This window comes from Macaca mulatta, chromosome X (genome assembly GCF_049350105.2).
Source record: "Macaca mulatta isolate MMU2019108-1 chromosome X, T2T-MMU8v2.0, whole genome shotgun sequence".
Classification (NCBI taxonomy): domain Eukaryota; kingdom Metazoa; phylum Chordata; class Mammalia; order Primates; family Cercopithecidae; genus Macaca; species Macaca mulatta.
The window spans coordinates 51,642,788-51,659,674 of record NC_133426.1 but is presented as its reverse complement, the minus strand read 5'-3'; the positions used below and the strand labels follow the sequence as shown (position 1 = coordinate 51,659,674).

Sequence of the window (16,887 nt, the reverse complement as noted above, 5' to 3'; positions counted from 1 at the left end):
TGTACAGAGTCACAATATAGACTAATGAAATCAGAATTTCTAGATAAGGGGCTAAGGCATTAGCACTTCTAAATGCTACCTTGAAATAAGTTTACTGTGCAGCTAAAGTTTAGAGCAAATGGTATAAACAAACAGGACCTTAATTTTTTCCCCTCCCCATAAGAAGTCTGGAAGTATGCTTGCATTGGTTCAGTTGCTGAAATATGCCTGAAGGACACCACAGCTTCCATATTTCAGTTTGACTATTTTCATAAAGTTTACTCTGGGACCTCATGTTTGTTACAATGTGGCTGCAACAGCTCCAGGCATCTCTATCACATTCCATGTATCACCATTCTCTCACATCTGTCCTTCTTATTAAGAAACAGCCTCGGCCAGGCACAGTGGCTCACGCCTGTAATCCCAGCACTTTGGGAGGCCGAGGCGGGCGGATCACAAGGTCAGGAGATCGAGACCACGGTGAAACCCCGTCTCTACTAAAAATACAAAAAATGAGCTGGGCGCGGTGGCGGGCGCCTGTAGTCCCAGCTACTTGGGAGGCTGAGGCAGGAGAATGGCGTGAACCCAGAAGGCGGAGCTTGCAGTGAGCCAGGATCGCGCCACTGCACTCCAGCTTGGGCGACAGAGCGAGACTCCGTCTCAAAAAAAAAAAAAAAAAAAAAGAAACAGCCTCTTTTACAGAAGTCCCAGAGTATTCCCTGTACACCTCATTGGGCAGAACTGGGTCACCAGGTCACCCCTAGCTGTAGGGGAGGCTGGAAAAACCATCATATAACCAAGGAGAATAGAATAGCCATGCTTGGATTGGAGAATTTCCGAGCCTCCCCACCCTTGCCCTGCAACTGAACATATTCCTTCTTTGAACAAAATCAGTTTTTGTTATCACTGGGCATTGGTAGGAAAGGTTGTTGGGTAAGCAATTAGCAAATCTAGTGAGAAAGGAGAAGCAGAGTTCTTAGAGTCAAAAATACAGTCATGAGTAAGGACTGAATATGGACTGAAGGGAATAAACTCAAAGCAATTGAGCCACGTACTGCATCCAGGCAATTTTTGTATTTGTTACCTTGTTCGGTCCTCACAACAGTTCTACAAATCAAGTAACTGGCATTATCTCCCTGTTATGCAGGAGGGACAAGAGGCTCATAGGAGAGGGGCCAGATGCTTTGCTCAGAATTCTAATTGGTGGTTCCACGAGGCATTCATTACTTTTTCTCTCTGCCATGGATCATAGCCACTTCTGTGGATACCAAGTTCACCATGAGAAATATCAGCAGGGAAAGGGAAAGGGTCAATTGTTTGCTCAGCACAATGCTAGGCATATTTCATGTTGGGAGGAGAATGTATTTTGATTTTGGCCCCCAGTCTGATGGTGGGAACTGTTGGCAGAGTTGAGGGCCCAAGGGTGGCCCAGAGAAGAACTTACCCTTCATTGTAGCTACTGACAGGCTGCATACAGGTCATATGTGGTATCTTGCATGCCACTAACTTAGTCAGGCGTTGGTAGATATGTGGGGTCTAACACTCATCCTTGGAAGTCTGTGAGGCTTGGCAATCTCATCACCCTCAGAGTTGGCTGCCATGCTGTCTGTATTGCCAGCAGCTTTGACTTCTTTGTCTTATGGAATGAATCTGATACACATTCATTCCCTAGCCACCTCCAAGTTCAGCTCAGATTCTGCTAGAAAATCAGTATTATTTTTCTCATGCCCTTAGTTTTCCTCCAGGCCTTGAATAGTGTGCCATCCATGGAGGCAAACAGTTCTTCTTAACATTTGGTCACTATGATGTTTTACTCACCACGAAGATCTTGTGAAGCCACATTTCGTCTGGCCGCAATCATCATCCTTTAAGGTTAGGGCTTCCTCAAATACATCTCCTGACCTTCAAACCCTCACTCACTTCTTAAATGTATCAAATTTATGCTTGTGGATCACCTACCCTCTCAGACCCTCTCAGACAAGAGTTCTTTTTAATTTAGCATGCACTGAAGAATGTGGTTGGGGATGGAGCATTCTGTCATCAACATCACTCAGGATCTAAGTCTTTGGATGTTTAAAAAAAGTAATGATTGGGAGGCTGAGGTAGGTGTTCGAGACCAGCCTGATCAACATGGCGAAAACCCATCTCTACTCGAAATACAAAATTAGCCTAGCGTGGTGGCACACGCCTGTAATCCCAGCTACTTGCGGGGCTGAGGCATGAGAATTGCTTGAATCTGGAAGGTGGAGGTTGCAGTGAGCTGAGATTGTGCCATTGCACTCCAGCCTGGGTAACAAGAGCCAAACTCTGTCTCCAAAAAAAAAAAAAAAAAAAGTAATGATACGTTTGATTTCACCATTCGTTTATACACTACCAAACTGGCAAAATAAATTAAGACAGTTTAGAAAGTGATAGAAGCATCAATTAAAGAAGAGAGAAAAAAGGGATTCAAGGGTGGAGATCAAACACTAATATTGAATCCAGGAACTGCCAGCTAAACCTGCAGAAGCTATTTGGGGTATTTTTTGGTCACTTGCCATGTGACAAAGTGTCCTTCTTTTGTGTATTTATTGGTTTGGCAAAAGGTCACTGTTACACTGCCATAGAACAAGTAAAAGCAGTCTCAGGAGGAGATAATTCATCTAAGTTTCTGTTAGAGAATTGAGGAGGCCCTTCACTCAATGACCCAAATGTGAAAGCAGGGCTATAATTGCATATATTTTGTATATGTATCTTACCAGGTGAGAGACGTAACGACATGATTGTGTACAGCAGCCTATGAACAAATCTTTTCCTGTACTTGTATCCAAAACCAAGGCCAAGTTTCAATATTATCTGCTTGGACTTTGGAAAAAGTTCAGCAATCAAAGAGAGAAGCATTGTCTTCAGAGGGCTGAGAAATGTCTGCAAATTATGTTTATGCAAATTTAATATTAGTGTTTAATATTAATCTAAGTAGAAAACAAGGGGCTTTGCAGAAATCCCTTTTGTTTGATGTCTGAGTCTTAGCCTGAAGCTTTTATCAACACTGATTTATAAAAAGAAATAATATAATTTTTAAAGGCTAAGTGTGGGAAAAGAGAATCTCTCTCGAATTTAGATAAAGTTTCTCTAAAACAATCTGGCATAGTCTAGTGCAGGATCGAACTGTGTGGGGGGGTCAATATTCAATATTTCACAGGATCTGTAGTGTAGAGTTGTAAGCTGTGTCTTCTGTATGTAAGTAGAGCTTGTGTTCCCTTCTGTTTGTTCTGATACATGGCATGTTCATTCAGCAGATTCGTCTTTTCTTTTCCCTTTCCCTTGCTGATTTTGGTTATTTGCTGAACACACACACACACACACACACACACACACACACACACAGAGGTGCTTTGAAAAAGCTTCTCCCAAATTCTAAGGTAAGTTCACTTTCCCCATTCTGTGGAAGTAACCAGTGGTGTCCCTGGGGAGAAGCCTTGGTTCAAATTCTCCTTCCCCTCAATGGCCAATGAGTAGATACTGTAACTGAAAACTAGAAAAATAAAAAACATGGCAATTGTCTGAACAGAAAATATAGAAAGAGTAATACTGGAAATGAAAACAGGCACTGGAGCAACTCAAATGCTCAGGTTTTGACAGAACTTCTGTTGTTGTTGGATAGTTTGTTTACAGTCCCATTTTGCTAAAATGAGTATGTATACTGCAAAATGTTTATAAGTAAATGATAAAAAAGGCAAGTTCTTGCACTGCAATGAATTGAAATCATGATATTGTGAAAGGAGGGTCTATTTTGAGAGAGGATTTGTCTTTTGAGGACAGGAACAGAGGCCTTAGTGGATAGTAAAAGCACTGGCTGGTTTTCCTAGGTACTAGGGAAAGATGCTCAAAGTGAGTAATGTGGAGGTCTACTACTTTCTATCCAGCCCAAACATTCCCCCTTTTTTCCTTTTCAGGTCTTTGCTGAAGTACAGAATAAGTTGGCCCCTTTCCTTAAATCTCCTCAGACTTGTCCCATAATGACCAGAGGAATAAAGAAGGAAAATTGGGAGAAAAATTGCCAAGAACAAATGGGTAGACACTGAGAAAGCCTGAAGTAGGAAGCTCATAAAGTACTTACAGTATGCAACCAGATTTGAGAAGATTCCATATTATCTTGGCTGCTAGGAATTGGAGATGAAACTCTAAGGACAGTTAAATCAAACTGACCTGAATTAGAGGAAGTAGGGGATCTCTGAAGGGAAACTGCCCTGAACATGGTTTTTATAAATAGTTGGATGCCCTAGGGAAACTAGTACTCTGTAAATGGCCCCAATTTGGAGTATTGGAGAACACCATCAGATATTAACAACTATAAAGAAATGTATCCAGGAAATTAGAAGGAAATGTTACCATGAGTTTGTATCTACTTTGTTAAAGAGACAGTCCAGTATCTCCAAGCACCTGGATGATCTGCTTCTCACTGAAATGCAAAGAATTGGTTTCTAAAAATCTATTTCCAAAAATTATCTTTTTCTCTGAAGGTTTTTATATTTATATATAAACAGTTCAGAATGTCTGGTAGGGAAATTGCTAAACAATTGGCTAATGAGAAAGACATTTAGGAGCCAGTTTTTGATGGGAAATCATCCAAATTGGATGGAGACAAAAGAGTTCTGTCCTGGCTTGTGGTTTTGGCCTATCAGTGGAAGACAGCCACAAAATACTATTGGTAAATCACTACAATTACAAAACAATGAGATTGATGCAGCAGCAAAAATAATTGTTTATAAAGTGGTTTCCAGGACAAAACTTACCAAATACTGGATTGGTTTGTATTTTGTATGACGTTCAGTGCATAGAGCTCTTATGATAAAAATAAAACTCTTGCCATTGACAATCTAATGATTAAAAAACTGAGTCCAAGACGTATGAAGCATATCCGTGTGGATTAGGTTAGCTTATGTATGACAAAATAAAAATCCTCATTTCCAAATGGGTGCCCTGAAGACCTATAATGGATGATTCACAGTACAGCCAAGATATTGATGCTCCAGCAAGACCAGTGTGGCTATCTCTGACAGGTTAGACACCCTGGAGGTACATGTGCACACAAAGGGACAATGTAGAAGGATACATTGCCTTTACCTGAGCATGAATGAGCCCAGGGTGTTGTGCCAGCAGTATCCACACCTATTCAACTAGATCATGAGTATGAGGTTTGACAGCAAAGCTCAAAACTGTCTCTCACTCCAGGTATACTGCTGTGCCTAAGGCACTACCCACTTAACAAGACAGAAGGTTCTTTAGTTATTGACAGTCATATGCAGGTTATAAGGCCACTCTCTTGCCAATAAATGTAGCCACCTCAGAATCCATAATTGGTGTTTTCCTCAAGTTGTTCAGAGAAATATCCAGTGCCTCTGACCCCAAGTGTAGGTCATGATCTGAATATAAAAATTACTTCCCATCTTTCCTATCAACCCAAGCACGAAACAGACAAAGGTGACATCATCTCATTTCCCAGCCCAGGAGTCACTAATTCTTAGTTTTTACTCAATGACCAACGATCCTATTGCAAGCATTTATCTTCTCAGTAGCCATACCCCTTATTGGGTTGTGTCCCATATCACAAGTTTCATGGTGAACAAAACCAAGAGCTGTGTTTGTTAAGATGATGGAGTACAGAAAAGAGTCTAGCCAAGGCTGGGCACAGTGGCTCACGCCTGTAATCCCACCACCCTGGGAGGCTGATATTGGAGGACTGCTTGAGCCTGGGAGGTTGAGGCTGCAGTGAGCCATGACTGCACCACTGCAAAAATAAACAAATAAATAGTCTTGTCAACCTATGGTCTGAATCCCCAGGCGTATTTATAATGTGGCCATACTTAACATGATGGGACTTGATGTAATACAGTAAGTCCTCACTCAACATTGTCCACTGGTTCTTGGAAATTGTGACTTCAAGTGAAATAACATCTAACAAAATGATTTTTTTCCTTATCAGTGTTGTAACAACATTGAACAACGTAACCAAACAACATGAAACAATGTCGTAACTAAACAACATTGAACAATGTTGTACATTGTTTGTACATTGTTGTACAATGTACACCTGCTGTACATTGTTTTACTTAATGTTGTAGTCTTCAAGAACCTATGGATAATGTTAAGTGAACTATTGCTATACAAATAAAGACGGCCTGAGCCTTTGATTTTCAAATCACAAGTGGGGAAGCAGAAGAGCTCCTTTATTGATTGGACTTGGACAGAGAAAACAAAGCCCACCGGGAAGAGCCTTAACATAAGTTTTTTTCTCATAATTAAAATTATTTCTTTAATACACACTTATGCATTGTTTGTAAATTCCTCACTTAAAATAGTAAGTGGTGAAGAGTTTTTAAGTTTTTAAGAGTGATAGAACATATTCAACTATTTGAGAAAGTAATAAAGCTAATTGAATAGCATTATATAATGAAATTTAAACATCATTCAAAAGCATTTCAAATAACCGAAGAGTTTCAAATGGAGTATTTTATTCATATGTTAGTTATCATTTTCACATATACACAAACACTGACACACTCTGGTCTGCGTGGAACAAGGGTGGTCTAAATATCCTAAAAGAAAATGAAAAATTAAAGTACATTAATTTTTCATTATTATAGGCAATTACGTCCACATCACTTACAAAGCTATTACTGATATTGTCCAAGGAAGCAGAGTGGTACAGAGGAAGGAAACTTGAGGGTAAATTCATCAGTGACATAACTGAGATCTCAACATGAGAAAGCTGACAAAACATGAATTTTTGCTGTGAAATTTCTCTTTGCAAAATATGAAGAAAAGTCAGTCAATGGGCAGTAAATAAGAGTAGGTGGTGAACTTCTGCTGTCAATTCTTCTCACAGTATCTTGCAGAGGCATCAAGAAAATTGCTTAGTCCTTCTCTGGGACCAGTTTCAGAACTTTTCCAATTGCAATGGTCTTACCCTCATCTCTTAAAGTAAAACGACCCATCTGAGGAAAATCTTTGAACGTCTCGAGGCAGATGGTTCCTGCTGTCCTTAAACGAGCAATGCATACTTGATCTTGTTTCACGAAGCGGGGTCGTGTCTTACTTTTTTCTCCTGATTTTTTGTCTACCAAGGAGATTAAGGCTGTTATCTCAACTTCCTCAATACAAGTATGAATGTGCAGCACCGCATTATAACCTGGGCAGATGATGGATTTGTGCTCAATAATCACTATCTGAACATCAAACGTGCGTCCAGAATGGCAGAGGTTACTAGGATCACAAAGTATGAATCCTGGAAGAATCTCTTCTTCTTCAATTCCCTTCAGTCTGATTTTGAGGTTTTCACCTGGGGCTACAAAATCAGTTTCAGTATCATCAGAAAGTATTCCAAGAACTTCTACATTGTGCTTGTTTGGCATCATCACAAGCTGCTGGCCTTTAAAAATGGACCCAGATTCCAGCTTTCCCAGGACCACAGTGCCCATATCCTTGTACTTATCCACAATTGGCAGTCTTATTGGTCCATCAATTGATCTGTTGAAGTTTGGCAAGTTATCCAAATACGGAATAAATGGTAATCCAGTGTACCAAGGGCAGAAATCTGATTGCTCTTTAATATTTGCTCCGGTCAGTCCTGAGCAGGGCATAAAGTGAATGTCCTTTTTTGGACTGAAGCCGACTTTTTTCAAAAAGGGTACCAGTTTTTCTTTACATTCTTCATATCTCTCGATGCTCCAATTTACTGTGGGATCATCCATCTTATTAATAAGCACTATTAAATGTTTTACCCCTGCCGTTTTTGCCAACATCGCATGTTCTCTTGTCTGTCCACCTTTTTCAAATCCAGTTTCAAACTCTCCTTTCCTGGCAGAGATGACCAGCACAGCCAAATCAGCTTGAGAAGCACCACCAATCATATTTGGGACAAAACTCTTGTGGCCAGGGGCATCTAAAATTGTGAAATGTTTCCTTTCTGTTTCAAAATAAGCACGACCCACTTCGACTGTTTTACCCTTGTCTCGTTCTTCCTGATTTGTATCTAAGGCCCAGGACAAATACCATGTTTCTCTGTTTTTCTCCTTAGCTTCTCTTTCATATTTCTCCAGTGTTCTTTTGTCAACCATTCCAGTCAAAAACATTATCTGTCCTCCGATGGTTGACTTGCCAGCGTCTACATGGCCAATGAATACTACATTTACGTGTTCTTTCTTAGGAGCACCTGAGGGTACAATCATATATTTGGATTTTCTTATTTCCTCTTTTTCCTCCATCATTTCCTGGCCACTTTCTTCTGGGGGCCCCGAATCTCCCGAGGAACCACCCCCAGGCTCAGCTTCACTTACTTCTTTACTGTGCTCCCATGATTCTTCTAGGGCCATTTCCACCTCTCCATTTTCTACAACAGGTTCTGAAAGTTCCATGGTAACGGCTGAATTGGAACCTTCAAGCGACACTAACGGTTCCTCTCGGGAAGGTTCCACAGGTGCCCCCCGTCCCATCCTTTTACCTTGAGGGTATCCCGCGCCGGTGCAGGTTTCATCGTTGCTGCCGGAGCCGGCCGGGAGGGTGGGCGGCTGAGTCGGGCCCCGCAGGAAGGACGGCACGAACTCCGCGGCGTGTACGTTAGGCACGAAGGGCTTGGCGTTGACGTTGAGCTGACGGCTGAAGGCCGAGCTCAGGGGCTCGCGCTGGGCCTCGGCCACCGCAGAGGAGACTCCATCCCCGCTCGGGGCTTCCATGTCCACCTGGTCCCAGCAATCGGGCGCCGAGTCGCTGCTGCTGCTGCCTGAATCCATGGTCTCAGAACTTGCTGTGTGGCAGTGAGGGAGCGGGCTCAACAGACCAGAAAGAGCGGGCTCCGCCGGCGGGGTTAAGGCAGCAAGAGCGAAGAGCCAAGGGGTAGCGACACGAACCTTAGCGGCACCGCGGAGGCAGCTAAGCGCCGATGCTGCATTCGCAACTGCGGCGGCAGCAGCAGATATGGCGGCTCAACACTCTCCTCTTGTGTGTGAGCGGATCTCCTCCCCCAAACCCCAACCACTTCCGACTCCTCCACCCCCGACCCAACGCCGGGCGTGGATTGACCCCTCGCTGCCATCCGTACGCTTGGCTTCCTTACTTCTTAAGCCAGGACTAAGTCCAAAAGTACTGTTTTTTAAAACGAAAATTTCCATTCACTTTTTTGTTCACACGATCTGGGAGAGCGATTTGACCACAATCTGATGATTAAATCTAGACAGGAACACATGATATACAATTCTACTAAAAGATTCAAGTAAAAGTGAACATTCCTATTGAACAAATGGGAGGCAGGGTAAGGGTTAACTTATACAGAAATTCAGAAACACAGAAACTGAAGGGAGAGGCAAGGAATGAGTAGGGAGGGACTAATGAAATATATGAGTCTGTAGCCGAACTTAGGAAATGAAACTTAAGATCACTCATTAATTTGAAATTCAGAGGTCTTTTGATTTTCCCTTTCCAGTGGGCCCCCATAAGCCTGTAACTTCTGCTGATGGCTTCTATAGTTTAAAGATAGGGTTTCAACTTCTTTTCATGTTAAGCACCCTGGCTGTCTGAGGGGAGAGAATTTCCAAGGAGATCCTTGTTCCAGTGAAGCTTCTAGTCACTTCATATGCAGATGCCTGCACAATGGCTGGCCTGCCATTCAATGGTGGATCACGTAGACAAGCACAAGACTCAGATCACTCTTGTTTTACCAACCAAGTGTATTCTGGGTTTATCTGCACTACTCACCAGCACCTCCCTAGTACATCCTGTGTCCACAGGCCTCGAGTTTTCCTGCCTTATTCCGGGGGGCCTGGAATCCTACTCACTGCACTGGCTTTGCTCTAAGAAACAATCAGTGTCATGCTGAACCCCTCTACAGTTTATGGTAATGAGACAAGACTGTAGGTGTCAGCCTAATTAAACCAATTAGGACTTCTGAGATGAACAAAGACCTTAAGACCCTAATTAAAAGAATCTCACTCTCAGAAAGTGTTAACAGTTGAGCCAAAGCCTCAGCGACCTTGTTTGTAAGTTAATTTAGTGCAAACTGACATAGAAAATACAAACTTATTCCTCTGAATCTGTTTTCAGTCTTCATGTACTCAAATCTGTCACCTTTTCTTTTTATGAATTCAGGTTTTGTGACATACCTAGAAAGACTACTCAGTCCAAACAACCTGCTTAGTACAAGATGGTGTCACATAGTTGGAATTTTTTTTTTTTTTTTGAGACAAAGTTTCACTTTTGTTGCCCAGGCTGGAGTGCAGTGGCATGATCTCAGCTCACTGCAACCTCCGCCTCCCGGGTTCAAGCAATTCTCCTGCCTCAGCCTCCCGAGTAGCCGGGATTACAGGCGTCCGCCACCACGCCCAGCTAATTTATATATATATGTATATATATTTAGTAGAGACAGGGTTTCACCATGTTGGCCAAGCTGGTCTTGAACTCCTGACCTCAGGTGATCCACCTGCCTCGGCCTCCCAAAGTGCTAGGATTACAGGCATGAGCCACCACATCTGGCCTCATAGTTGGATATTAAATAAATCCAACAACAAAGCGAAATATTGTAAAACCAAGTACCTGATTTATAACTTGAGAATTGTGTTCTCCAGACTTTAGGGGTAGGAAAAAAAGACAGACTTGGACCCTTGATGTTTTCACTCTGGGGTTGCCACAGTTATACTAGCTCTGTACTGTTTCCAAACCTTTAGATATCAAACACCTTCATTCTTTTTGCCTCGGTTATGGATTAGTTATTTACAGTGACATAAAGAGAGTGTGCACACCTATTCACAATAAACAGGAAGAACTGAGAGGCAGAATGTGCAGAGAGACCCTCCACACAAGTGCTGGAGCCTTCTTGGACATTGTGTGAACCTAGAATTGGCATTTCTGGGAGAACTTGTCAAGGTTTTGGCAGCCGTGTTCACATGAGGTAATTCATCCAAGGAAGCAGAAGACGTCTGGGATTTTTCCTTCACCTGGGTCAAATGCATTGGTCATGAGCATATTGGCATGACTACTACTTAGTGATATCTCAGAGAACATCGGATACTTCACTGTTAGAACCATAAAGGAGAAATCAGAAATCGTCTGTGAATGTCCTCATAATCCATCATTCCTGAGGTTCAAGGGGAGGCAGGTCAATGCAAAAGAGAGAAGCACTGACCAGATTGTATCCAGAGAGATAGGCCTTGGACAAAAATCTTTTGATTTGTGTGATCGGATGCTTGTATCTAGTCTTTCTGCCTAAGAGTTCATCAGTAAATGAGAGAATTTGCCTCACCAAAGAGGAAAATTTAAAAAAGAGTGTAGGTGATATCTAACCATTGCTTGATTCAATCTTTTTCTTCCTTTAAAAATCTTTTTTATTGTAAAATATAGCACAAACACAGAAAGTCACATTAAAAATTATAGGTTTTTGACTTATGAGAAAGGAAGCACACTTGTAACAACCATCCAAGTCAAGAGAAATTTGCTAGCCAACCCAGAAGGCTTCCTTATGCCCTGTTCAATCACAAACAACTTCCTCCACCTCTCAATGTAACTCCTATTGTGACATTTATGGTAATAACCTATGCGATTTTCTGTATAGTTTTATTACACAAATATGTACACTCAGACACTACCTTTCAATTTGGCCTGCCTTTTTGATATTTCTTTTAAGTCTTTTTTAATCTATTGCTACCCAACCTATCTTCCCCTTTTTCATGTCATTTATTTATTGAGGAAAGTGGATGATGTGACTGGTAGAGGGTTTTTTTGTTCGTTTTTTGTTTGTTTGTTTGTTTGTTTGTTTTTTACATTCTCAGCTTTGCTGACTGTATCTCTATGACAGAGTTTGGAATATTCCTTTGTTCTCTGTATTTCCTGTTTATCAATAATTAAATCTATGAGCTTGATCAGATTCAGGTGCAATTTTTTAACAAGAATACTTCGAGGGAATTTTGATTATTTCCATCAAGAGGCATATGAGGTCGGGTTGTGACTCTTTTTACAATTAGCCATAATTATTGATACTTGTGTAGAAACATATCATTAGAGGTTGCAAAATTGTGATATTGTACTTCTGTCATTTCTTTTTTATTTATTAACTAGAGTGCTGTTCCAAAAAATGTACCTTCAACAATTTTGTTACTTTGAGATACAGAGTGTAAAGGAAATGCAGGAAAAGTGCTTGATTCTTTCGTGTTATTTAGCAGTTTTCAAAAATAATGAGTTAGTTCCCTAGAATCCTACACTCATGACAAATAAAGATTTTAAAAGGGATAATTGTGAATTACTGGATTTACATATATTTGAGGCATTTTGATAAATTTTACTTACTATATTTATATTAATTTTACTTACTATATTTATGATCATTTGCCAGTGCCTCTTCAGGTTGAGTTCTGAACACTTTTGAGACTATGCTAGTAGTCCTTGATGGTTTATTTATTATATGGTTTGACAAGATGTACCAGGCTAATTACACAAATGTTTGCCAAACCAGGAATACTGGTTCTCAATGATAACATGGAAAGATAGATAGAATTCAGAAAATAAAATAGTCATTTGATTTATCCCACCTACACATATAGTAGTCTCAGTACTACCACCATCAATATGATTTAAAATAAACAATTTTTTCTTTGCATAAATGCTTTCTTTATTCTCTGCCTGTATTTCATAGTTGAATTGCATCTATCTGATAGTCACATTTATTGAGTGCTTCCTAAGCATAGATCATATTTCAATTATTTTATATGGATTCTCTCATTTAATTTTCCCTATCATCCTTTGAAGAAGGTAATCTTATCACTCTGTTTTACAGATAAGAAAATAACATTCAGAGAGGCCAGGGATTACTCAACATCGCAAAGCTAGTAAATAGTGGACTTGGAGTTTAAACACAGACAATATGATTCTAAGACCACACTGGCTTGTATTATCTACTACATATATATAAAGAAAGGAATAGGGAAATTTGTCAGGGTTAAATCACAAATAGAGGAAGAAGGTAAAATCTTAGATTATCTGGAAAGAATGGAAATAAAATAAATTTAAGAGAGAAAGGATAATTCAGTGTAGTTCTTTCATGAGGATTTGTGTTTCTTTCCTGAAGTAGGAGATTGGAAATTGTGAAGGAAGACTGAAATAAGAAAAATGATGAATAGGGGAAGATTTACAATGGGCCCTTATGGTATGGGGGATGTGGCTGATTTGGGAGTAATAAAATTGCTTTTTAAAGAATTTAGGTAAACAAAAACAGCACTAGACTGGAGAACATAATATCTTTAGGTTTTGAGATTCCTCTCTTTCCCCATGTTATATCTAGCATCATTGGGCAACTTGGGGCACAAGCAGAGTCTTAAGTTTCATCCAGGTTTAGGTAACAGTGGTGTATGATAGGCTGAAAGGAGGAGAACAGAAAAATATTGAGGAACTAGTGAACATAGAGTTAAGAACACTGTGCCTTATATTGGTTCTCTTGGCGTATGTTCCAGCCCCATTCACAAATAAGCTTCTCTGTACTGAAAAGGCTAGAAAGCTTAAGCCTCCATTTCCTAGAGTTTTGCTGCTGGGATTCCAAATGCGTTTTACCTTCTGTCAATCTGATGCACCCTAGACGGATTCCACTTAAAGCCAATCTAAGTGTAGAGAAATGTGGGTTAAGGCAAGCATAACTTGGAGATATAGACCTAGCTGGGAAAAATATCTCCATTGGGCCAACAGTTCTGGTGGAGTTTCCTGTTTCCAGGACATCAACTAAGGTACTCTATGCCAAGAACCTGCAGTTGCAGTGGAAGCCTCTTGATTCCCCAACTCTCCAACTGTGAAAGAGACGGCAGCCCTCCTTGGCAGTCAATTGTGCTGTATGATTCTGCTAATTATTCTGAGAGGCCGGGGGGAAAAAAAACCTGTTTCTCCAAGCCCTAGAAGTACAGTGTTTATAAACCCCTAACTCCCCATGTTAGTCCCTGTGCTAATTAACAGAGTACATCCTGTTAACATCAACCAAACACTGACTTGTACAAGGGTCACATGACTGGGGTTCAAATGCAAGACTTACCATGTCTAATCTTGTCTTTTGTTTAGTTTTCTTAACCACTATCTGCCTCAACTTTCTGGTCTACGAGGTGAACCCACATTCATAGGTGTGGCCCTGGGGTGCTAGATGCAAGGATATGTGGAGGCTACAAAGAACCACAGAGATGGGAATTTTATGTCACTCAAGAAACTTTATCATTTTCAAATACCAGTACCTACCACTACCACAGGAAAGTATGGGACAGAAATCTTAGCTAGGGCTGAAATGTCTGATATCCAAGCATGAGACTACCTTACCCAAATACAGCTCAAGTTTGAGGTTAAAATGGAAAAATGTATCTCCCTTGTATTACTCTGTTCTCATGCTGCTAATAAAGACAAGCCCAAAACTGGGTAATTTATAAAGGAAAGAAGTTTAACTGACTCTCAGTTCTACATGGCTAGGGAGGCCTCACAATTATGGCAGAAGGTGAAGGGAAAGCAAGATACGTCTTACATGGTGGCAGGCAAGAGAAACAGCATTTGTAGGGGAAGTGCCCTTTAAAAAACCACCAGATCTCGTGAGATTTATTCACCGTCACGAGAACAGCATGGGAAAATCCCACCGCCATGATTCAATTACCTCCTACTGGGTCCCTCCCATGACACATGGGGATTATTACAATTCAAGATGTGATTTGGGTGGGGACACAGAGTCAAACCATATTATCCATTCTGAGGCAGTCCCCAATTCTTGCAATGCCCACACCTTGATCTTGGACTTCCAGCTTCCAGAACTGTGAAAAACAAATTTTTGTTCTTTATAAATTATGTGGTCTCAGGTATTTTGTTATAGTAGTACTAATGGATTAAGTCACCAAGTAAACATGTGCATATATGTCTTATACATCCCAGCATTTGCATACAATAACACAGGAGAACAAGCTCCTAGATCCATGTTAGGAATCAGAAAATTGAAGTTTGAGGGAAAAAAAGGCTGGTCACAAAACATTCTTTGACGTGGCCAAGGTCCAAACACTCATTAGTCCTCAAAATGCACACCCATAATGGAAAATAAAAAACATAGAGATTAAGAAGCAGAGAAGAGGAACTTGGTGATTTATTGACAAGCTACAACCATAGGAGCTCTGGTACTACAGTAAAGAGGAAGTATGTTAGGGAACAAGCTAATTTGAGCTGTACAAGTCTCTGGGAAGTAGAGTAACAGCATATGACTGCATAGGCTAGCATAGAGCAAACAGCGTGAAGGATAATTAATGGTAATGTGAAGAAATGAATTTTGCAAGCCAAAAGATAATCAAATCTATGAACCTAGTGGAGGTCACTTGTTCCCTAATAAGTAAGAAGATCCAGTAAAGGAGAGTGAGTCTTAGTTTTTCTGTCTCCAAATGCAGTAATATTTGAATAATGCCAAAGACAGCAAAGTGGTAATGTCAGTTTTAAACATCTGGTGGAAGGACCAGAACAGTAATGTTATAATAAAACAATCAGGTATGACGTCAACATACCTCACTAAGTCATTTGATGTACCTTGAGCACACATTTACTAAGCACCTGCTTTGTGACTGCCCCTGTGTTCTAATAGGCAGATTCAGATGGGGAGTTTGCATCACGTGGGGAAAATTTTAGTGTCAATAAAAACAATAACTGACATGCATTCAAATACAATTACATTTTGAATGCATAGTTAGCTCTAAAGGAAAATATCATTTCCTCCATCATAAAATTCTAGGTCTTGAAAATCGCGAAGAGAATAGATTATGGCTGGGCGTGGTGGCTCATGACTGTAATCCCAACACTTTGGGAGGTCGAGGTGGGCGGATGACGAGGTCAGGAGTTCAAGACAAGCCTGGCTAACATAGTGAAACCCCGTGTCTACTAAAAATACAAACATTAGGTGGCGTGGCAGCGTGCGCCTGTAATCTCAGCTACTCAGGAGGCTGAGGTAGGAGAAACACTTGAACCCAGGAGGCAGAGGTTGCAGTGAGCCGAGATCGTGCCACTGCACTCCAGCCTGGGTGACAGAGCAAGACTCCATCTCAAAATAAATAAATAAATAAAAAAGAGACAATAGATTGTAAGTATTCTCACGACAAAAAAATGGTAAGTAGTGAGGTAATTAATATGTTAATTAGCCCAATTAACCATTCCACAATGAATACATAATTAAAACAACATGTTGTACACAATGCAATTTTTATTAGGCAATTAAGAATAAAGAAAAATATCTAAAAAATATTAGATGCTAGGGGATAAATTCATTATTTTGAAACTGGGTAAACGGAGGCAAAAATTGAAACAATTAACTGTGTTTGGCATATAAACTATAATACTTGATTACCAAGTAGGGGAGGAGAGAAGTTTCTTATCAGAGAAGATTTCTGTCTAACAATGAAGAAGGATAGACAGAGGAAAAGAATCTTCATAGTAAGCCTCAAATGACACAAGTGATCTAGGCAATGACCACCAATATTTGCTCCCATTGCAAAGGACAGACAACCATTCAGTATGTGTCCCCTGATGGATTTATGCAACTCTGCCTCTGAGGTACTTTTGGTAAAATATCAAGCCAAATATGATGGAGACTCTAGATCTAACTCTGAATTTACTGGAAAGGCAGGAAACAGGAATGTATTAAACAATGTCAATGAAAAGACATCAGCAAAATCCAGCATGTGGGAGACATTATAGTATAAAGGACTCGTTTCTCAAAAGAAAGAGACGGAGGGAGTGGATTTTACCAAAGATTAACAGACATAACAACCAATTACAACGCGTGAGACTAAATGGGGTCTGGAGTTGAAAAACTCAAAGGAAAAAAATGAGCATTTATGATACAATAAGGGAAATATCTGTGAATGAATATTGAAGATGTTTGGCACTTCTTCATTA

At 40.5% G+C, this 16,887-nt stretch overlaps 1 pseudogene; it reads right to left on the bottom strand.

The window, feature by feature from the left end:
• Positions 1-6,453: 6,453 nt before the first annotated feature.
• On the bottom strand, positions 6,454-8,936 carry LOC705614 (eukaryotic peptide chain release factor GTP-binding subunit ERF3B; annotated as a pseudogene).
• Positions 8,937-16,887: the final 7,951 nt, after the last annotated feature.